General features: G+C 43.8%; 1 protein-coding gene across 1 annotated transcript in view; it reads left to right on the top strand.

Moving 5' to 3' along the window:
- Nucleotides 1–16240, top strand: part of LOC147101065 (leucine-rich repeat-containing protein 37A3-like) — a 142232-nt gene that overhangs the window by 106634 nt on the left and 19358 nt on the right. The window lies entirely within an intron of this gene.

Here is a 16240-nt window from a genome sequence, read left to right as displayed (position 1 = left end):
TGCTGCTGCTTTGTAGGATACTGCCACGCTGAAAGCCTGTTCTAGCGTCAGGTCCTTTTCCGAAAGTAGTCGTTTCTGGGTTCCTTCACTCTGGAGCCCGCAGACAAACTTATCCCATAAGGTGTCTGCCAGTCCTGCTCCGAACTGGCAGTGCTTCGATAACTTGCGTAGTTCCGTAAGATAGTCAGCAATGCTCTCATCTTTGTGCTGGTTTCTTTTATGGAACTTGAATCTTTCTGCTATCAGCAGCGGTGTAGGGTTTAGGTGTTCCTGTAAGGTATTAACAATCTCTTCAAAACTTTTCTCCATTGGTTTAGCTGGGGTAATTAAGTTCCGCAATAGGCCGTACGTTCTCACGCCCATCAAATTTAATAATACCGACGCCTTCTTTCCATCGGCCACCTCATTTGCCTCGCAGTACACTTCAATTCTTTCCACATACGTGGTCCAGTCTTCTACCTCGTAGTCGAAAGCAGTGATACTGCCACTCTTCGGCATCTTGAGTGATTTAAAATGGCGCCTCCCGTGCTTTTTCTTCTTCCCCAATGGAATAAAATGGCGCCTCCCGCGCTTTTCCTTCTTCCCCAATGGAATAAAATGGCGCCTCCCGCGCTTTTCCTTCTTCCCCTTGCTGCCACGCTGCTCCTAGCGTTCTACAGGGTAATGGCGGCGACCCGCGGCTTCGGCGCGTATTACTTTTCCTTCCCCTCATTCTATCCTCTCCGCGCTGCCCGGTTCTTGAGCACCGACCGCGCCCTGTGCACTCCACCCTCTCTCTCTCTCTCTCTCTTCCTCCCGACGACGCTGCACGGCCCCTTTGCAAAGCCACTCGATCGAGCCCGAGCCCGCCGCAGTCCGGAAGGGTCAGCGCACTACCTGCTACCAGTACGACTTGCTGGAACACCTCGACTGGGGAGCCAGGCCCAGCTCTCCACAGCCTCCCCTGCAACTCTCCGATGGATCCCTGGGCGGTTGCCCGCGGTCGACTTCTACCTCCAAGAAGCTTCTCTTCAGGGAAAAGATCCCCGTGAGGTGATGCAGTACTGCAGGTGAGTTCAACCCTGCCCGTCGCCAGTGTAGTGTCCGGGTATCAATAATACTCGGACTGCAGGAGAACAATAAAACAGGTATTTACTGAACAGAGTGGAACTCAAGACTGAAATACAGAAGCCTGCTATGGCTTTATATACAGGGGTGGTCACTGCCGGTACTGCAGTATAGAATCAGTTCTTCTCTTAAAGGCACATACACAACATCCCCCTTTATTTTCTTACTAGTATTTGAAGGCATTATCTTGGCGATGCTTTGCAACTGACTGTCCATTTTTCTTCCTGTAGACTTTTCCCAAGATGAGGACCCAGGATAGAATGACACCACCGTCTCTCACAAAGCACTGCAATTTATATCAAGCACTCACCCTGCACCTAGCACCATGTCAGCTACTAGCACCCCGCAAGCAAGCGTATTGTGCTCAGACTTAGTTTCCTGACTCTGGTATCTTTGTTATCCAAACAACGATGGCAAAGCATGAAATATACACTAAAAACATTAGTAACCTTTGTAACTGCTACAACATTTTTATACCCATATGCAGACACTACTTTTAAATGGCTGCATCCCCTTCAAATTTTCCCATTGCTCCTAGTAACCAAACCCTTAAGTATTGTTCTTCTACCCGACTTCTGGTGAGCTCCCAACACCAGGCCTAATGTAAGCCAGGAGCTCACCCACACCAGGTAAATAGAGGTGATTCTGCAAAATCAGGTGAGGTTAACTAACAGTTGGGTGCAGGTTAAAAAAAGCACTGCTCGACTAATGCGCAATCAAACACTCAGTCAGAAAATGTACCCTCCTGGATTATAAGGTGATCTTTTCACAAAGGTAAAGTACAGGTGAGAGAGGCCATTCAGCCCATCTAGCTCATCCTTCTCTGGAAACTAAGGATTTGAGGCCATTCCCGGTGTTGATTACTCTGCATGATGAGGTACCTCCTGACACTTTCTTGTGCCTCCTTCCAAGCAGGCTGCAGTGCTCTCCCATGGGGAAAATATTAATGTATAGGCCTTGTTCTGCGAACTGTCCTCATCTAAAGTGATAAGGCACAAGTATAAACCAAAGTAGGGGTCCTTTTTATGACTATATAAACCATCTTTTCTGCAAGGTTAAAATGCCAGCCTTTCATTTACACTCAAAGTTTCATAGTGCCCTCTTTTCAAACCAGAAGGAAACTGGTTCCTTCTAACTCAAGCCTGGGGCTAATTTTTGCCACAACTTCTCTTGCAAGGTCAATAGTTAATCATGCCAGTTGACACAATTGGCCACTCAGTCCCTACCTAAGAATTTTCATTATGTTTTTTTGACCAGACCATATTTTTGCCAGCATCTCTTCCTGTTAGCATCAGAACTTTTTCAGAGTCCTTCGCCATGAAGAGAGTGCAAGAGAAGATATGGTGGCAGAAATTCCTGGCCGCCCTCGCCCCAAAAACTACACTGCTCGTGTCCAAGCCAAAGAAAGCCAATATTTCCTGCCTGGGATCATTAACATTCTCCAGGGGCACGCCCAGCTCACGTGGCCCCCTAGGAAGGCCTAGCACCAGCAGAAGGGGAAGAAAATTTGAGTGCAGCTGCAGACCGCTTTGGCTTGCAGCTACATGTCAGGCCTACAAATCAGGGATAACAACAGAAAATACTGGAAAAACTTAGCAGGCCAGGCAACATCCGTGGAGAGAGAAATAGAGTCAACGTTTCAGGTCGAAACCCTTCGTCAGGACTGAAAAAACACAGGAAATGAAACAGATTAAAAGGCCAGTTTGGGGGCTGGGAAATGGGGATGAGAGAACAAAAGAGAAGTGAAGAGACATTAAGAGGTATTCAAAACCAGACCAGATGGTGATAGGACTAGTGGAGACAAAAGACGGCTCTAGATGAGGTGTGAAATGTTCTGGCAGAATGAGAGACAGCTGCCATGTGGGAGAGAAAAAAAGGGGGAAGGGCACAAAACAAAAGTGTGGATAAAAAATATATAAAAATGTAATAGGGGCCGAGGTTATGATCTGAAATTGTTGAACTCGATATTGAGTCCGAAAGGCTGTAAAGTGGCTAATCGGAAGATGAGGTACTGTTCCTCGAGCTTACGCTGGGTTTCCGTGGAAATCAGGGCTTTCTCTCTGTTAGTGGGGTCAGTAGTTAGAAGTTCCCAATTGTATCTGAACATCTTAGAGGGGCATAGAGAGAATTAAAGTAGCATGTTATCTTACTGTCTCCAGCCTCCCCCCAGGAAAATGAGGCGGGGTGCTAGGCTCTCCCCCTCCTCATTGACATATGGGTCTGCACTTGTAGTAGTTGCAGCTACATATGCCTAAGGACGCCCCGGGAATCTCGGTGCTGTGTAAGAAGGGCACTGACCCATTAAAATGGAACTCCAGCCCTTTTTCCTGACTTTTGCATCCGAGGAAATGGGCATTCCCATGGACAAAGTTAAATTTATTGGTAGAATGGAGTCAAACCAAGAGTTGTGCTGTTAAACATGTTACAGAAAGTCTCATGAACCTCAGATAAGCTGCCGCTAATATATGGCCAAAGTAGTTACACTGCAGGTGCTACACTCGTATTATTGTAGTATTACATTTATCTAGTAAAGGGCTATGGAAGCTCAGTTTTTGTGGTACTGTAGATGCAACTCAAAGGTCAGATACTATAATGGCAAGTTGTAAATTGAATTTTGGTAATTTGTGGGCTGGCAGCAGCAGAATACGGTCATGAAAAACTGCTGGGTTGCCCTGAAAACCAAACTGGTTCGCTAATGCCCTTTAAGGAAGGGAACCTACCACCTCTACCCAGTCTGGCCTACATGCGACTACAGTCCTACACTATGTAGTTGACTCCTAATGCCCTCAAGACATCCAAAGATGGGCAATAAATATTGCCTTGCTAGTGTCACCCATGTCCCAAAAAACATCTTGTGTATCCTTACTTCCTATCATACGTTTGGCCATTCAACCCTTCAGCTTGTCATTAGCACAAACAGCAGGAGATTTGCCAGTAATTGTAGCCCTTGAAATTCCTCTGTTTTCTGTAGCTCAAAGTCGTGGAGTCTGGGCCAGGGGCGAGGAGTAAGGGGTAAGACCCGGATCTGCCGAGCTCCGCCCTTTTTTATGCCTGCCGAAAATTCCACCGGAAGTGGGGACAGGCATGAGGAAATGGTAGGATGATGTCACCAATCTAAAATCCTCACTTGCCCATCGTAACTCTTGCCAGTATAAAGCAAGTGTTACTGGATTGAGCAGCAGATCAAGTTGGAAGTGATTTTATTGATACAACTTTGAGGCCAAACAACCGCCCATAACATAGAAATTGTACCATCAACTTAGACATTTTTTTTGTTCTGCAGCTCTCGAGGGATCTTCAACTGCCTGAGTGCAGTTTCTGGTGCCAGTTTTGAATTTTTTTTTGTGCTCTCATGCAAACTTCAACGTGGGTTACCATTCTGTTTACCGTTTAAATGGAGGAAGAGCAGGAGAAGGACAAACATAGCGAAGCACAACTATTAAGACGTTATAGGACGATGAGACCCACTTGCCAGTACCCAGCAACAATAGTTTACGGACCTTGGTACTCTTTCCAATATGTACGTCAGGCGATATGGATGAGGAGCTGTGCTTTACTAAAGAAACTCGGAATGAGCTGTGTCTCAGACTTCAGCTAGACTTACAACCCACCACCACCAGTAGGAACATAAGAACAAGATCAGTCCATTCAGCCCCTTAAGCCTGTTCCGCCATTCAATTAGATCATGGTTGATCTGTACTTCAACTTCATTTACCCGCCTTTAATCCATATCCCTATCTAATAAATAACCTGTCGATCTCAGTTTTGAAAATTTCAATTGATCCAACATCCACAGTCTTTTGGGTGAGAGAATAACACATTCCCACTACACTTTGTGTGAAAAAGTGCTTCCTGAGTTCACTCCTGAATGGACTAGCTCTAATTTTAAGATTGTTCCCCGTTGGCAGATCCGGGTCTTTTTCTGACTGCTCCAGCTCCCTTGTGCTTGGTACTTCAAGCAGTGATAAAACCTCATCTGCATACTCGTATCCCCCGAGTAGATCTGCCTGGGTTGGTGGGTGCAAGAAAAAGAGTGAATGACAACATGGTTGAGAATGTGGTGGTGGGGCCAGAAGCACTGGGGTCTGGCACATTTTCTTCCTCCTCCTGCAGATTCTTGCTGTTGTTCGTCATAAGGAAGAGTAGAGGTTAGAATGCTTATGAGACAAACTAAGCTGTGCTGAGTTGCTCTTGAAGGAGCAAGAACGGTTTGCTTTCAAGGGTGTTTGTGCTCTGACGCCATGAAATGGAGATGCAACAGACCTACAGCTGGCATAGGCACTCCTACTTCTTTGTCCCTAACAGCATCCTCCATGTGTTTCGTGTTCTTGGCAGGTGAGAGGTTAAAGTTCAGGGGCCTTCTCAGTGGCCTGGACATTATGGGCCACCTTCTCCTGCCAGAAGAAAGAAAACAGACCAAATGACATATGTGTTGCAAGTAAGGCTAGGCATGCTGTCAGAAATCTCAGTACCAGAAGGGGATGACAAACAAACAGTGACAGGTGAGGTGAGAAATGGGAGAATCTGCATGAATGGGACACTGCGAGGGAAGGTTCAGTTGTGGGTTGCATCTAGGAGCATGATGGGTTCAGGGATCGCTGGTGTATTCTACAGCCCTCTGGATCAGCCCTTGAGCAAGGAGTGAGGTACTACCAGACATATTTATTGGAAAAGGGGAGGGGGTTATCTTACCTTGGCTGCCCTGGTCAGGTCATTGAACATCTTCATGCAATGCAGTCCTTGAAGTCAAATAAGTTGCATTGATGGCCACTGCTACCTCCAGCAGACTTCAGAGGCCTCTTGCCACCAACTCCAAACAAGCCATTTCTTCTCCACTCCATCTTGCTCAGGAGTACTTACAGATCCGTTTCCAAAAAATTGGCTGCCTTAGTTTCCAGGCTTTCAGTCCAACTGGAATGTCCTGTTCAATTGCTGTCATTGCCCGTTTAAGTAGTAGCTGGATTTATATCCTTCTGCTGTGTGATTTTTCTGCCTCCCAATGAGTTTTCCTCCTCTCCTGGCATACAACTCCTTATTGACAGATGAATGTTGCACTCCCTACCCATCATCGCACGAGTTCCCTTTCCTCCCCACATAATGCAGACATGGCAGGTGGGATTCACACTCCCTGCTCGGCTAACAATATACAAAAGTGCTGACCTCAGGATATGTGGCAGGGTCAGTGTTGGGGCCAGCCAATGGACAGAAACCGGTTCCGTTGCACTTCCTGTGGTGCAGTAGCACCCGAGGAATTTCGGGGCCAAACTCTAGACTGTATGAATCGTGATCATTTAGGCCGTGTGGCCAGAGATCTCACTAAAAGATTGGGGGAAAAATTCAGTTGGTTGCGCCACCCGTTAGCGCTTTAAGAGGGCGCTAAGTGGGGCGCAAACCAACTAGCGCCCAGGCGCGGCACTGCCCATGCCTCCCGCCAAATTCAGCGGGAGGTTAGTGGTGGTGCTAACCGTTAGCACTGTGCTGCTGGCGTTGACGTCGTCGGTGTGTGCAGCGCCCTGCTCACGCCCCAGCCGCGAACTTTGGGAGCGCCCCCTGATTTACCGCCGGACGCTATGTCCGACAGGGTCAGGGTGACGTACCTGCGGCCGTGGAGGCGCAAATTAAAGGTGAGGTGCGGGGCGGCCATTTTTGTTGTTGGCCGCCTGCCAGCACCTGCCTGCGCTCCCGTCCCCGGCCTCTGGAACCCCCCCCCCCCCCGCGGAGTGCCGGCTGCGCTCCAAGAGCCCGGAACTTCTCTTGGGTGCCGGGCTCTTTTGCCTGCACTCCCAATCCCCGGGGGCCCAGCTAGGCCCCAGATCACGCTACACAAGGCCCCTCCCCTTTAAGAAGGGGAGGAAGGCCTGCAATACCGCAGCGCGACGTGCCGCAGCGTGTGGTGCTGCGGCACGTTGCGCCACGATATTCACTTGCAGCACCCCAAGAGGGAGGTGGGGCGCCTCCAGTAGCGCCCCGCTTCCCTTGGGGGTGCAACCGACCAATTTCCGGCATGGTGGCGCTAATTTTTCCGTTTTAGCGCCCCGGCGAAGTTAGCGCCTCAAACAGGGCTATACTGAATTTCTCCCCCAATAGATCTGCTCCCACATAGCCAGTAGAATGAGCCACAGAGAGTTGCCTAGATTCTGAGAAATAATTTTTTTACAAAAAGTTATTTTGGTCTAGATTTGGACCTCAGCGATTTTTCACTAAGTCTTAATCAGCAATGTATCTTGAGGGCAGGGTTAGAGAGAAGCTTTGTGGAACCTTTCCTGGGTTAAGAAGTGAATTGGCCAGAGTCGAAAACTGAGCAAATTCCCTTAATTGGAAGGGATGGGCTTCAAGGATCAAATGGCCTTTTATGTTCTTAGGGTATCAGTACAAATACCCTTGGGAAACTGGGTAGAAAGTAAGGAAAGATGATCAGCAGACAATTTTCATTTTTATTTAGCATGGAACAAGAAAAGACTATTTGACACATTAAGCCTGTTCCTTCCACAAGCTGTATAATCTGCTCTTTCTTGGACTTCACCCCCTCTATGTAATCTTCTGAAGAAAAGTTTATTATAAGTGCTAACATGTAACCAAGCCAAATTCCAGAATATGTATCCATCCTTACATGTCTGCTATTCAACTCTTATCTCGGTGCCCTCCATAGCCCACATTGTCCCAGGCCCAGGAACACGGGACCCAACGTGTTCAGTGTTAAAAACAACAGAAAATGCTAGAAAAACTCAGCAGGTCAGGCAACATCCGTGGAGAGAAATTTGAGTTGACGTTTTGGGTCGAACCCTTCTTCAAAACTGGAAAGAAAAGAAACTAGATCGAAGGCAGGGCTGCGATCGGACAAAAGAATAAAAGAAACAAAAGAAGTAAAAGAGATTAGAAGCTAGATGAGATGGTAATAGGCTGAGATTAGGTGTAAAGTGTACTGGCAGGGCAAGAGATAGCTGCCAGGTGTTTCTCCTTTTGTTTCTCTCTCACACCTGGCAGCTATCTCTTGCCCTGCCAGTACACTTTACACCTAATCTCAGCCTATTACCATCTCGTCTAGCTTCTAATCTCTTTTACTTCTTTTGTTTATTTTATTCTTTTGTTCGATCGCAGCCCTGCCTTCGATCTAGTTTCTTTTCTTTCCAGTTTTGAAGAAGGGTTCGACCCGAAACGTCAACTCAAATTTCTCTCCACGGATGTTGCCTGACCTGCTGAGTTTTTCCAGCATTTTCTGTTGTTATTTCGGATTTCCAACATCTGCAGTATTTTGCTATCGTACTCGTGTTCAGTGTTAATTCTGTGCCGAACCACATATTTATCCAACTTCTTTATTAATCCTCAGAGTAACTGTTTAAAATGTACTTTACTGATGGCTACTTGTGTTATAGATGCGTTGGGTCTGGAATTTGTTTGTAGTATTCGTTATAAAGACATATGAAGAACATTTTTAACGCATGTTCTGTTTCCTGATTGTCTCTAATCTGTCATCCAATTTATCCCTTAAAGGCTGTTATGGATATGAACTGAGTAAATTTATAATATCAGATCTTGAGAGTTCAGCTCTCAACCATAATCCTAGCTTGGACCCAGAGACAGCCACATCAGACCACAGTATCTCGTAAACAAACACTTACGTATTTTGTCTCAATAGATTTATTTATCAAAGCTTGGTTAGCATGAATATCATAATTTTACATAATCGGCACTCACAGTCACCAGTTTCAACCCGGGACAATATTTTCTATCAGTATCCCTTCTGCTAACTGCATTCGAGAACTCCCTGGCTGATCAGGATGCAAGTTCCCTTTGATGATCCAGCTGCTAGCAGCGTTGGAGGATTCCCTGTCAAGGACAGAATGTAAGTCCTGCTACAGTCCAAAACGTCATTCTTTTTCTAAGTCACTCGTCTCCTTAACTCGATTAAGTTAAACAAACACCTGCACACTTGTTTGCCTCTATGTCCCGTTTGTTGATAAAGTTCTGTCAAACTTGACTGCCACTATCTGTTCTTCCTTAGAAAAGATATTTACAATCTTACCATCACAATTCCAACAATGGGGCTCAGTTTAAACCCAGACATTCGGGAGTGTTTTATCTTCCTTCCTTGTTAGCCTTCTCAGTTTTGTCAGTGTTAATTGCTTTTTTCTCCAAGGTTATTTCTAAACAGCTCCCACCTTATTAGCATTACCAATTTTGTGGATTCTTGTCTGACAGTTCAAAGGTATTGCTCATATGTTTTACAACATATCAGGTATATCAGCCAGGATACTAGTAGGTGCCTGTAATTGACTTCAGTGCTAGTGTGCTGGACATATGGTAAGGACTGTAATACACCCCAAGGCCAAATAGCCTGACAACAATCTCTACATGCTTTGGAAGAAAAGGTGCCCAAAATGGTGTCTTCATTAATTTTAGCAAAGAAACTAAATATCAGCAAAAAGTGTCCATGTTTCGTGTTACTCTCAGAATTCTTACCATATAATGTGCAAGCAAAAAGTGAGGAAATAAATCAGATTTTTTGCTTATTAAAGCCTTTTTAAAAGCCATTAATGAAAAACTCAAAGAACATTCTGTAGCAAAACAGTCAAATTGAAAAGTGAATATTTTACTCCAGGTCAATATGGAGTTAATGAGTTTAACAAAGGGAGGGCTTAGGACAGGTGTTTTCTTCCAGACAATAAAGGTGTATTGGCCATAGGTAGGTATTTTGCAATAGAGCAGGACGAGAGGTGAAGCATAAAGGATGTAGGTGGTGCAAAACTAGCAGCAGACACTATTTCAGGTGGCAGTCTATCAGAACATGGTCAGCTATTTACATATCGAGGAGCAATGCGCGAGGATGCTCAGGCCCATCAAGGAATCTATGGCTGACCTGTGCCATATAGTCCACGAACATCTACAGGGACAGTCAACCACTTGCCATGCACAATTAGTGGCAATAAAGATCACCACTGCCCTTAACTTTTACGCCACAAGGAAATTCCAGCCTGCAAAGGAATCAACTATTTTCTTTCATTTTTGAACAACTGACATTTTAGTCCCGATTTTAACTCTGGGTGGGAATCGGGATGAGGGCACCGTTTATCTGTCTATGTTATTAAAACTGGTTGAGTCTGTCCATCGGCTGTTTTTCCATGATCTGATTGGTTCTTGAACCGAAACCAACAAAGAAGCCCCATTTTCTCTGATTTGACTAATTTACGAATGCTTCCTTGAATCTTAACCTTCTTTGAAAACCTCCCATATGTACCTGCATCCAGTACCTCTTAAAAGTACAGGTATATTATTTTAACTGTTTAGTTTTCAACTGCTAAATTCGGTTATCTCGTCAAAGAATTCTGAGGGTATGTTTTCTGCTGCAATGGGATTTTGGAGATAAAAGGGTCAGAATGCCAAGAAAACAATGCTAGCCGTATCAGCTAGTTGTTTTGGCACTATCCCAAGTTTTCTGGCCTGTGGAAAAAATAATTTATTAGTCCTCTGTCATTTTAACCTAAACAGCTTAATAATGTCATTTAAGAGTTCATTTTGGGTTCTTAATTCTAATTGGTGCTATTTTCCCTTCAGTGTAATAAAAATCTCCAATAGTGTCTGTTGGCCTCAACCACACCTAGTTATTGGGTGATTTTGCAATCCTGTGCATTTCAGGAATTTACATTTCTGTTTTAGATCTCTGATGCAGGTGGCAGTCTATCAGAACATGGTCAGCTATTTACGACTAGCATTGTTTTCTTGGCATTCTGACCCTTTTATCTCCATTGCAGCAGAAAACATACCCTCAGAATTCTTTGACGAGATAACCAAATTTAGCAGTTGAAAACTAAACAGTTAAAATAATATACCTGTACTTTTAGAAGGTACTGGATGCAGGTCCATATGGGAGGTTTTCAAAGAAGGTTAAGATTCAAGGAAGCATTCGTAAATTAGTCAAAGCACGGTGGCATAGTGGTTAGCACTGTTGCCTCACAGCGCCAGGGACCCGGGTTCGAATCCGGCCTCGGGCGACTGTCTGTGTGGAGTTTGCACATTCTCCCCTTGTTTGCGTGGGTTTCCTCCGGGTGCTCCGGTTTCCTCCCACAGTCCAAAGATGTGCGGGTTAGGTTGATTGGCTATGATAAAATTGATCCTTAGTGTTAGGGGGATTAAATACGTGGGGTTACGGGGATAGGGTGGGATATGTAGGGGTTACGGGGATCGGGTGGGATATGTGTCGGTGCAGGCTCGATGGGCCGAAATGGCCTCTATCTGCACTGTGGGGTTTCTGTGATTCTGTGAAAATGGGGCTTCTTGGTTGGTTTCGGTTCAAGAACCAATCAGATCATGGAAAAACAGCTGATGGACAGACTCAACCAGTTTTAATAACATAATTTGTTTTTACTTTGCAGCCTAGGAGCTGGAGTATTCAGTGGGCTCTCCTGCAAAGAAGTCTACCTCTTAGCACTTACTGCTTTTGTGCTACCCCCCATATGATTTGCATGTTCAAATAGTCACTGTTGATTGTTTTCTGTTTGAATATTGGACAGTTCTTTTTCCATAAATCTTTACAACATCTCAGGCTATGGTTAAACGGATATGACGTGAGACTCTCGTTGTTCTATGTTATGTCTAGTTACATCCAATCATTGCTTAAATGTAGCGTCACACTATGGACTTATGGATGTTCTGTTTATATAATGGGTAAGTTATTTAATTTTTTTTTGTAGTTTTGAAGCATTTGGTTACTGTACCACCACTGACTAGGTCACTCATTTCATAAGAACATAAGAACATAAGAAATAGGAGCAGGAGTAGGCCAATCGGCCCCTCGAGCCTGCTCCACCATTCAATAAGATCATGGCTGATCTGATCCTAACCTCAAATCTTCTATCACTCTGCATCCACCCGAACCCATGTGATCTCCCGGGAGAGGCGAAAAACCAGATAAAGACCCAATGGCCAATTTGGGAGAAAAAAATCTGGGAAATTCCTCTCCGACCCATCTCGGCGATCGAAATTCTTCCAGGAGATCACTCTGTCCCTATATTTTCTACAGTACTTACCTTCTGTAAAGGCGATCTCCACCCCAGCCAGGAACAGGAATAAAACCATCTCCTGAAATCTAACAGAATTAGAACACAGTAGGAGCAGAACAAGGCTACACGGCCCCTGGGCCCGCTCCACTACCCACAGGGCCATGACCATTCCGAACCCAGACTCATGTCCAATTTCCTGCCCGCTCCCCGTAACCCTTTATTCCCTTTACTTCTAGGAAACTATCTATTTCTGTTTTAAATTTATTTAATGATGTAGCTTCCACAGCTTTCTGGGGCAGCAAATTCCACAAACCTACCACCCTCTGAGTGAAGAAGTTTCTCCTCATCTCAGTTTTGAATGAGCAGCCCCTTATTTTAAGATTATGCCCCCTAGTTCTAGTTTCACCCATCATTTCATCACTATCTGCTCTCTGTGAAGTGCTTGGAAGCTCTGATGTTGTCACCATGATTAAATAAAAAAAATAGATATTCTGATTCTCAGTTGGGTGGAAAAACTGGTCATTAGAACTGGTTTTCAATTAATTGGGGATCAAATTTTAAAGAAGTGAGACCCAGCTCAAAAACGAATGGTGTGCCCATGGAGGAGGCATAGAAAAATAGACTAGTTTAGATTTTTTTTTTAAACAATGATGTTTTACTGGTTAAATCCAAAAATCAGAAACCTAACCACATCTGTTAATGTGAGGGGCTGAACTACCCAATCAAATGGAAAGAGAAAGTGCTTAGTCAGTTCTGTAAGGAGATGCACCTCATAGATGAGGAAGAATGATAAAAGCTGTACCATCAATTGGATTAGCTCCTTTATCCTCCTATTCCTCCCCCAAATACAGGGGGTTAGCTATGTCCAGGAGCAGGCTGGATGGGCCGAATGGCCTACTCCTGCTCCTATTTCTTATGTTCTTATGTTCTTACATTGTAATATTTTCCTTCGATGTTTTGATAACAAAGTAGAAGACAATCACAGTCATTGTAATAGTTTCCATCTGTAGGTGAAATAATCACCTTGCTTAATACATATGTCCCAGATGCACACTTTATCACTGAGAGAATTTTGTCAATCAGCTCATATTGGCACAATACAGTAGTGGATGGAGTTTAATTGTGTTAATTGCCTAAGAATTGATATCTGATGAATACAGAGAGGTCCCTGTGACAAAATACAGGCCCATGGTGCATTCTTTTTTATTATGGTCGGTAAGTTCCTCATTGCTACTCCCACTCTGCCACCGGAACTGCGGCGGAAAACGCATTTACGCAAATTTCGAGCCACATCTCCGGCAAAGTTACAGCGGCAAAGCGAGAGATCCGCTCCGAGGCATTTCCCAGCCTATGTCTTTTCACTCCAGTACTTTCATGGTTAAAATGATGTTCACTTAAATAATCCAGTCTGGTTGATAAATAACAGCCCAGGAAAAGAGCTGAAGTTTGTTGTATGAGTCAGGAAGGTATCAATTTGCTAATGTATTAATTGCAAACTTATTTACTTTGCTGACATTATTCTAAAAAGTAGTCCAGTAAAATGATTGTTCTACAGATAAGAGGGCATCTCTGCATCCTTCGGAAGTGCCAGAAATGGTTAATTTTATCCTGCAAATATGTGTAATACAGTTAGAAGAATTTTATATGTTGATGTTCTTTGTTCCTGGTTAAATATCAAAGTGTGGCAAAAGTGAAGCATTTTTGCCTATGATGGAATATTTATTGCATTTTTTTTCTTACTGGTCACAGCACACACAGGGTTAAAATTGGTTACTGTCGCTATTTCTACAGGCCGCAGATAAAACGCATCCCAGGTTGGCTGATATACACACCTCAGGACAAGGCAGAATTCAAAAAGGCTTTGATATGCGTGAATAGATTGTTGCCATTGTCCTTTGATGGGACCCATTTCAGATACAAAAATCTTCCACAGGAGGTTAGGCCGCAAGCCCCATGTAAACTTATTGTCAAAGTTCAGCTCCAGGTCTATCTCAGGTCCAGCATTATTATGAGTTTTAGCACAGGGTCACATATGTTTATTATTTTGTTTCATATTCAGGAAAGAATAGTTATGCTCTGGATATTAATGTAAATTTGCTGTTTGTCTTTGCTACCACTGATTTATCTACTTATTGTTAAAGCTCTCTTCTGTCATTAATAGCCTAAGCCATGGCCTGATTGAATGATTGCTTTCTGAAGGCCAAAAGATCATATGGGATGTAATAAGCTGAAGACAGCAACAGGGTTTCAGTTTGATTCTTATCTACATTACCAGATATTATGCAACTAAAGTTTCACTTCGACTCGCTTACAAGAGTGTTATTTGGCACAAAGCACAAGGAAAATATCTGAGTAAAAACCTAAAAATGCAGCAGTCCCATCTGATATCCTCAGACAGTTCTTCAGCTCTGCTCTAGGACAGTGCCGAAGGAATGTTCTGCAGTAACATTTGCCTGAGAAATTGAAAAGGAACCCAACTGCCAACAAACCCAAGATAAAAAAAATTGATTCATGCAAATGTAGTATAAAAACCACCTAACCTCAGAGCTGGACTCCTTTCAAAAAGAGCTGGATTGACATATGATTAAGAATAAGATTAAAGTTTACAGAACAAGTATGGGCATAAATTGTCAAATACTCTCTGGGACATTTTAATTCTGTCATGTCAATGAAAGTGGCATCTGTGGAATGCAGTTCGTCATGATTGAGTGGTGTAGTTTGTTACGTTAGATTGTTTTAGAATTTCACTTGATTATTTTGAGAAGTCATGGATATTCTCCCCGTGTTTTCGTGGGTTTCCTCCGGGTGCTCCGGTTTCCTCCCACAGTCCAAAGATGTGCGGGTTAGGTTGATTGGCTATGATAAATTGACCCTTAGTGTTAGGGGGATTAAATACGTGGGGTTACGGGGATAGGGTGGGATATGTGTTGGTGTAGGCTCGATGGGCCGAAATGGCCTCTATCTGCACTGTGGGGTTTCTGTGATTTCTGTGATTCTGTGATTAAATAAATAATACTTATATTAATATAGATTCGCCCACATTGAAACATTTCAAAGCACTTTACACAGTGAATTGCCTTGAAATCTGTGTATTAATTGTTGTTAGTAGACAAGTTTGGCAACCATTCTATCTGGCTGATATCCCACATACATCTACTATAAATGATTAAAAATGGCAAATCAGTCTGTTCAGGTGCTACTGGTTGAGGGAGCGTTGTAGGCCAGGACACTGGGAGAATTCTTCGGATAATGTTATGGGATTTTTACCGGGCAGATTGGACTTTGGTTTAATGTCTTATCCAAAGGGCAGACCATTAATAATGCGCCATCCTTCAGTACTGCATTGGAATGACAGCCAATATCATGCTCACAAGCTGTGATGCCAAACTCAAACCCTCAGAGTTCAGAGTGCTTTGAACTGAGCCAAGCTGTCGCGTCCCATAGTTCTTATCCATCAGGAATGTGGATAACAAGGGGAGACTCCATGGTAGCAATTTCTATATAATCTGCGGAAAGAAGCAAGATCTTGCATTTATATAGCACCTTATCAGGTCCTCCTAGAGCTCTTCACCAATAGATTACTTTTGAAGTATAGTCACTATTGTTATACAGGTAAGTCCATTTGTGCAAAAATCAGGAACTCCACAAATCAGGTTTGTGAGGTCCGAGACCCCGATTTTCCAAACCTGGCCTGCTGTCTGCAAGTTCTGCTGGAGCTCCACGGCCTTGCAAAAATTAATCCTTCATTTGAAAATAATGATTACCCCACCTAAAGATGAGTAATTTACTATTTGTGACCCAGACTGATCGAAGCAACCAAGTTCGGGGAGTGCAGAAAAGTTTACTTTAAACCTGTTGCTGCCCTTACTGCTAGCTACTGTGTAAGATTGTTGTAGAAAACGTCAATCAATGTAAAATAGTTTTTTTTTTAAAAAAGCATGAATGAGTAATTACACAATTAACTTTTTCAACCTGAAAAGTTTATTTTCTTTTTGTAACAATGAATATTTAAAGGGGAAGGTAAGAAATTGCTGGTAAGACCATTATTTTTTCTATCAACATTCGGAGGCTATTAGCCCGTTTTTGAGCTACTGAGGGTCATCCATGTGGAGAAGAAAAGCTCTGGCTGTCAATTT

Source organism: Somniosus microcephalus, chromosome 24, assembly GCF_052327205.1.
Source record: "Somniosus microcephalus isolate GS21.2 chromosome 24, FLI_Smic_1.0, whole genome shotgun sequence".
Lineage (NCBI taxonomy): Eukaryota > Metazoa > Chordata > Chondrichthyes > Squaliformes > Somniosidae > Somniosus > Somniosus microcephalus.
Note: the sequence above shows the minus strand (reverse complement) of the source record. Positions and strands in the feature narration are given on the sequence as shown.